This window comes from Mytilus galloprovincialis, chromosome 7, assembly GCF_965363235.1.
Source record: "Mytilus galloprovincialis chromosome 7, xbMytGall1.hap1.1, whole genome shotgun sequence".
In the NCBI taxonomy this organism is placed as follows: domain Eukaryota; kingdom Metazoa; phylum Mollusca; class Bivalvia; order Mytilida; family Mytilidae; genus Mytilus; species Mytilus galloprovincialis.
In genome coordinates this window covers 6,849,307-6,856,470 of record NC_134844.1, presented here as the reverse complement: position 1 = coordinate 6,856,470, position 7,164 = coordinate 6,849,307, and the positions used below count along the sequence as shown (strand labels likewise).

At 32.4% G+C, this 7,164-nt stretch overlaps 1 long non-coding RNA gene across 1 annotated transcript; it reads left to right on the top strand.

The window, feature by feature from the left end:
• Positions 1–2,967: 2,967 nt before the first annotated feature.
• On the top strand, positions 2,968–5,203 carry LOC143082219 (uncharacterized). The gene is made up of 2 exons (XR_012980317.1): positions 2,968–3,072; positions 3,763–5,203. It is a non-coding gene; the product is annotated as an uncharacterized LOC143082219 (long non-coding RNA).
• Positions 5,204–7,164: the final 1,961 nt, after the last annotated feature.

Below are 7,164 nucleotides of genomic sequence, written 5' to 3'. Positions count from 1 at the left end.
TTTTATCATCGGTATAAAGACATCATTCGTAAATATAGCTCAACATGCAGACTTCTAATACGTTCAGGTATTTCACATCCAATTTTTTATGGAAATATTCTTTATAAAGCACAAAGGTGTCAGTATTCACCTCAGAAACTTACAAAACCTTTGAATAGACTTATTAAGAAGGGATATAATTACGATACTGTTGTCAAGTCATTAAAGATTGCATATTTTGGCGTTAATATTGAGTCACTGATAAGGTCTTTGCATCGGAACTAAACACATTTATTCTAAAAACAGTTGTTGGCATGACACGGGTTATGTTCTTCTCATATATGTTATGATGGTATGATACTAAACCCCTAACGGGAAGGATTGTGCCTGATGTTCATATGATGAAATCATAATCTTTCAGTCAGTTTAATTGAAGTCTGGAGCTGGCATGTCAGTTAACTGCTAGTAGTCTGTTGTTATTTATGTATTATTGTCATTTTGTTTATTTTCTTTGGTTACATCTTCTGACATCAGACTCGGATTTCTCTTTAACTGAATTTTAATGTGCGTATTGTTATGCGTTTACTTTACTACATTGGTTAGAGGTATAGGGGGAGGGTTGAGATCTCACAAACATGTTTAACCCCGCCCACACAACACTAACTAGTGACGCTCAGACTCAAAAGTTCGAAGGCCAAAACGAGCACAAAGCTGAACAGCACTGAAGACCAAAAGTTCAAACAAGTTGTGCCCAATACGATAACCACTGAACTGCAGGCTCGAGACTTGGGAATGTGCATAGGCGGATTTAGGGGGGGGGGGCCTAAATTAAATTAGAAGAGCCCGTCATTTTGATTGTCAAAGTCTTAGGTTGCGTCATTCCAGAAATATGATTTGATTTGATTTTGTTTTTTTTATATCTCATTTCTATTTTGAAGTTTATGGGACTCTGACGGTCAACAATTAACAATTGGTATGTTCTACATGTAATATTCTAGATCTATTTAACGTTTTGATCGATTTACTACACATTTTATTTTGTGGTTGATTTAGGAGAATATTGATTTGCTTTGCATTTTGAAAACTTACGACTTACATATCTTACCAGAGTTATTGGTCTTTTCATAGTAGCTTTTTCTACCACATGAATAGATAACCTTAGCTGTATTTGGCAAAACTTTTAGGAATTTTAGTCCTCAATGCTCTTCAACTTCATACTATTTTTGGGCCTTTTTAACTTTTCGAGTGTTACTGATGAGTCTTTTGTGGACGAAACGCGTGTTTGGCGTAGATATAAAATTTAATCCTGGTGTCTATGGTGAGTTTATTTCTGACGCAACATATATATTTGATTTGATGTATACTGTATAGCTGAAGGACACCTACGGGTGCGGGAGTTTCCATTGGTGGCCTTCGGCTGTTGTCTGCTCTATGGTCGGGTTGTTGTCGCTTTGATACATTCCCCGTTTCCTTTCTCAATTTAATTGTTCTTAGTGCATGTTTTTCTACATCTTCAAAACAGTTGTAATGCACGGGGTATCAAGTGCGTGCTCTTGTCCTGTCGGAGCTGGGTTTTTATATCTTATTTGGTTTTAAAACATAATTTGCAGTAATTGGTATTTTCAAAGTTAGTATATATCATTATTTTAAGATGGCCACTCAGAAACTTCTTCATCTTTGTCCCTCCTCACATTTAACAATATAATTTTTATGCAATATATAGCATGGTACGTATACACTAGCAGATACAATCGGGTATTAGATTGGATTGTGATATCTCAACATTTTTTTCCAATTATCAATATGTTCTATTGTTCCAATATGTTCCTTATATTCTATAACTCATTCTAACCATAAGAATCTTTCTCACATCATAATTGACAACCAATGAGAACCGATATTTGTTCTTCGGGGGGGAGGGCGGCACTTGCAATATAATTAGTGGTAGGGATAAACCACTGGAATAGGTAACTTTTTCATGCTCTATGATATGTGAAAAGTGTGAGAAATTCAGATTAAATATATCAATAGCTTGATATTATCACTTGTTTTGAATGATTATATCATAAGTACCTGAAACTAATCAGAAGTCCGTATTTATTCTTGATGTTGGTAAACCAGAGTCGTTAATGCATCAATTATTTGTCAACCAATTAAATTCTATTTATTATGATGTGGTATTTCCACTGATGCCAGTGATAGATGCAATAAATCCAACTATTTTGTCATTTGCACCTAATTAACATTCAAGGGTTTGTATACATAAAACATGATAACAAATATTTAAAGAAATTCCATTGTGACAGCGTCCTTTACGAGGGAACGGCAATGACACTTTTTATCAGTTTTTAATTAATATTAAAACATGTTAAAATCAGTGAAGGTGTTACACTCTGAGGCTCGAGCTCTGGAGTGATATTACATTTATCTGACCATAGATGTAATACAATCTATGATCTGACCAAACGTCTTTTATATGTATTGTATTTGGGAATTGGAATATCTTCATAATGAAAGATGTAAAATGGGCAATAACAAAGCACAATCATGATAATTCGTCAACATGAATATAATTCTTTCTCAGGAAAATATTACAATGCCAGAAAAATCAATCTGACTCTCCTTTCGTCCGTAACACCTCATTTTCCAAGCATAGTGTTCACCTAAACAAAGAAATGAAAGTAGACACTCACAATTTTGCCTTTGAATTGAAGGTCTTTTCTGATATTAAGGTTTTTAGTAATCAAAACAGTTCATTCTAACCATGTGATTCAATTATTATTCTACCAAAATCAACTCACTTTTTCAATTAAAAAACATAGAAAAAATATGGAAGAAATTATGGCGCGCTTCTAGCGTATAATTCTTGTATCTATAATTCTTGTATCTAATCTATCAATTATATGCAACACATCTATTTTTAAACTATGTATATATAAATACGGGAATTATTTTTATATATCCGTTTTCGGTTCTTTTCTTTATACAACTTGAACTAATGTAATCCGAAATGTGATGATTGAATGTTAAATATATACTTTTGCTATACATTATGATTTAGTATTCTGGAAATTTGTATGCTGTTAAATAACAGTAAGTGTACTTTGAAATATCATTTCCGTTGAACTTTAAAACCTGCTATCTTTTCAATTACAAAATTGACCCAAAATAAATGGCACATATATATATGACTTCCACCCGTTAATATTTGTAAACAAACAAGTTTCAATCGGTATTATGTTTATTCAAAATACTAAACTACACATATCGTACTAACAACAAATAGGTAACATTACTTAGACATGCATGAAAATGGAAAAGTATGAGTTGTATATATGTAAGTTATGAACAACAAATGTAGTTATGAAAAGTAGGTGTGTATTTGTTGAACTCTGTGACCTTTTTTTCTTGACAAACAGATTTAGAAAAGAGACTTTGTTTCTCATTTATATGGGTACACACATAAATACCAATACCTCATACGTTACATATACATTCATATTGAAACGTATGAATCTATTTTATATATTTTATTTTACATATTTTATTTCATATCTTGTATATTTTATGATGGTATGAGACAAAACCACTAGCGGTAGGGATTGTGCTTGATATTAATATGATTCAGACATAGTCTTTCAAGTAGTTTTATTAGGGTTTGCGACTGGCGTGTCGATAGCTGCAGGTGGTCTGTTGTTGATCTTTATTGATTTTAACGGAATATGTTTACTGTAATTTTTTTTATAACGACGCGTATTAATCTTTCAAAATTCATTGTTTCAGGGTGAAGTAAAGTAAAGAGCATGTTTCCAATTCTACAAAATAACACATTCTAACAAAACATGATAGTTCTAACTACATACGACAACCAATGAGAAGTAAAGTAAAGAAAAATTGATACAACACTTTTAGTGAATGAAATATGAGTCTTTTGTAAACGAAATGCGCGTCTGTCGTATATACAGAATTTAGTCCTGGTATCTATGATGAGTTTATCTATGGATTCAACAAAACTAGTTGACACAACACTTTTAATGTGCACAGGGAATGAGTTGATTAGAAGTGAGTTTGATGACCACTACTTTCGTATTATTCACTTAAAGGGGCCTGCATGTGCCACTCTCAATTTATTGGCAGAACACCAGCAATCCAGTGTTCATGACTACAAACTTCCTGAAAAGTTAAGAGGTCAAGTATTTTTTGAAAAACCATTATGCGTTGGATATAGGTCTCCTGTGTATGTATTTCAGTATCGACTGGAAGACGAATGGACAAGTATGACTGATATCATGTTAATGATTTTTAACTCAGAAAATGAAATATTTCGTTTTGTTGATTTTCATGTAATGATATTTGATTGGTTGAGGTATACTAACCCTTTAAAAGAACCATTGGAATGTTTCATATCTCCAAATTTAGATATGTTTCTATTCAGGTGTCCTATGGAAGCAGCTTGTACAGGATATTATAATTGGTATTCAATATCAGAAAATCAATTGGCGACAATCGGGACTGAAGACCGGGCAAACGATTCAATGATCCCAGACAAAGATGGAGTAAATCTTGTGTTTCATCCACGTTATCCTTGTACAATTGTTGCTCTTATACATTTGAATTCGAATCGTTCATTCCTATGCTTAAACCATTTGTATTCCAAAAACATGAAAAGGGGTGAAAATATGACACAGAACAAAACAAGATGGTATAGACAATCTGATATTAAATTTCCTGATATACCATGCAAATCTTATGACAGAAATAACAATTGCAAACTAATTGCAAGTCGTAGTAAAGATGTATTAGCATATTGCTTCATTACTGGAGACACAGACACCAGTACTATTGTGCATATAATAATATGTTCTTTTAAGGACATGTCTCCATTACTCAAGGAAGAAAAACGTTTAAGTCAAAGCGTAGAAAATATAGTGCCATTTTTCTCTCTGTGCGATTCAGAATTACAAATCTGGAGTCCGAACTTTTCAACAAAATATGCTTCCTTTCAAGTTCCTCGTCTAAATCTGATGGTTATGTGCCGAACTGCGATTCTGAGGACTTGCACTCCATGTAGTATAGTAGACTTGCCCTTACCAATGTCATTACAAGGATATTTACAATTTAAATAATTGTTGATAATTATTTGTTTCAAGAATATCTTCCACTTGCATTGCTTTTAGTGTTTTTTTATAGAACACTTTTGTTTCAAATAAATGTCTGCTTGTAAGTGTTGTGTCGTTGTTCTCCTCTTATATTTGATGTGTTTCCCTCAGTTTTAGTTTGTAACCCTCAAAAGATTTATGATCTCGAACAGCGGTATACTACTGTTGCCTTTATTTTTATACGACCGCAAAAATTTTAATTTTTTGGTCGTATATTGCTATCACGTTGGCGTCGTCGTCGTCGTCGTCGTCGTCGTCGTCCGAATACTTTTAGTTTTCGCACTCTAACTTTAGTAAAAGTGAATAGAAATCAATGAAATTTTAACACAAGGTTTATGACTACAAAAGGAAGGTTGGGATTGATTTTGGGAGTTTTGGTCCCAACATTTTAGGAATTAGGGGCCAAAAAGGGCCCAAATAAGCATTTTCTTGGTTTTCGCACTATAACTTTAGTAAAAGTGAATAGAAATCTATGAAATTTTGACACAAGGTTTATGACCACAAAAGGACGGTTGGGATTGATTTTGGGAGTTTTGGTTCCAACAGTTTAGGAATTAAGGGCCAAAAAAGGGCCCAAATAAGCATTATTCTTGGTTTTCGCACAATAACTTTAGTATAAGTAAATAGAAATCAATGAAATTTAAACACAAGGTTTATGACCACAAAAGGAAGGTTGGGATTGATTTTTGGAGTTTAGGTCACAACAGTTTATGAATTAGGGGCCAAAAAGGGGCCCAAATAAGCATTATTTTTGGTTTTTGCACCATAACTTTAGTATAAGTAAATAGAAATCTATGAAATTTAAAGACAAGGTTTATGACCATAAAAGGAAGGTTGGGTTTGATTTTGGGAGTTTTGGTCCCAACAGTTTAGGAATAAGGGGCCCAAAGGGTCCAAAATTGAACTTTGTGTGATTTCATCAAAAATTGAATAATTGGGGTTCTTTGATATGCCGAATCTAACTATGTATGTAGATTCTTAATTTTTGGTCCCGTTTTCAAATTGGTCTACATTAAGGTCCAAAGGGTCCAAAATTAAACTTAGTTTGATTTTAACAAAAATTGAATCCTAGGGGTTCTTTGATATGCTGAATTTAAAAATATAGTTAGATTTTTAATTATTGGCCTAGTTTTCAAGTTGGTCCAAATGGGGGTCCAAAATTAAACTTTGTTTGATTTCATCAAAAATTTAATAAATGGGTTCTTTGATATGCCAAATCTAACTGTGTATGTAGATTCTTAATTTTGGGTCCAGTTTTCATTGGTCTACATTAAGGTCCAAAGGGTCCAAAATTAAACTAAGTTTGATTTTAACAAAAATTAAATTCTTGGGCTTATTTGATATGCTTTCTCTAAACATGTACTTTAATTTTTGATTATGGGCCCAGTTTTCAAGTTGGTCCAAATCAGGATTCCATATCAAGTATTGTGCAATAGCAAGAAATTTTCAATTGCACAGTATTGCACAATAGCAAGAAATATCTAATTGCACAATATTGTGCAATAGCAATTAATTTTCAATTGGAGTTATCTTTCTTTGTATAGAATAGTAGTTGATAATATATGTTGGAAATTTGCCAGACATGACTATGATGTCATTTTCTATTTTTATTTGCCAATAACTTTATGTAAATAACTTCATTGGAAATTTGCCAATATAAAATGTTGCTGATGAAGCTTTTTTTCCTTATCTTATCTAAAATGTTTTTAGATAATGTATGTTGGACATTTGCCAGACATGACTATGATGTCATTTTCTATTTTTATTTGCCAATAACTTTATGTAAATAACTTCATTGGAAATTTGCCAATATAAAATGTTGCTGATGAAGTTTTTTTATTGTTTTATACAATAAACAATGTATATTCACTTTTACTACCAACCAATCTTTAACATTCAGTGATAACAAGCACTTTATTTTACATTTTAATATTTTATGATGTATTTAAAAGAGTAGTTATTGTTGCAAACTCCATTAGAAATTTGAATAGATATCAGTTTTGGAAAAAGGGAAACGGGGATGTGA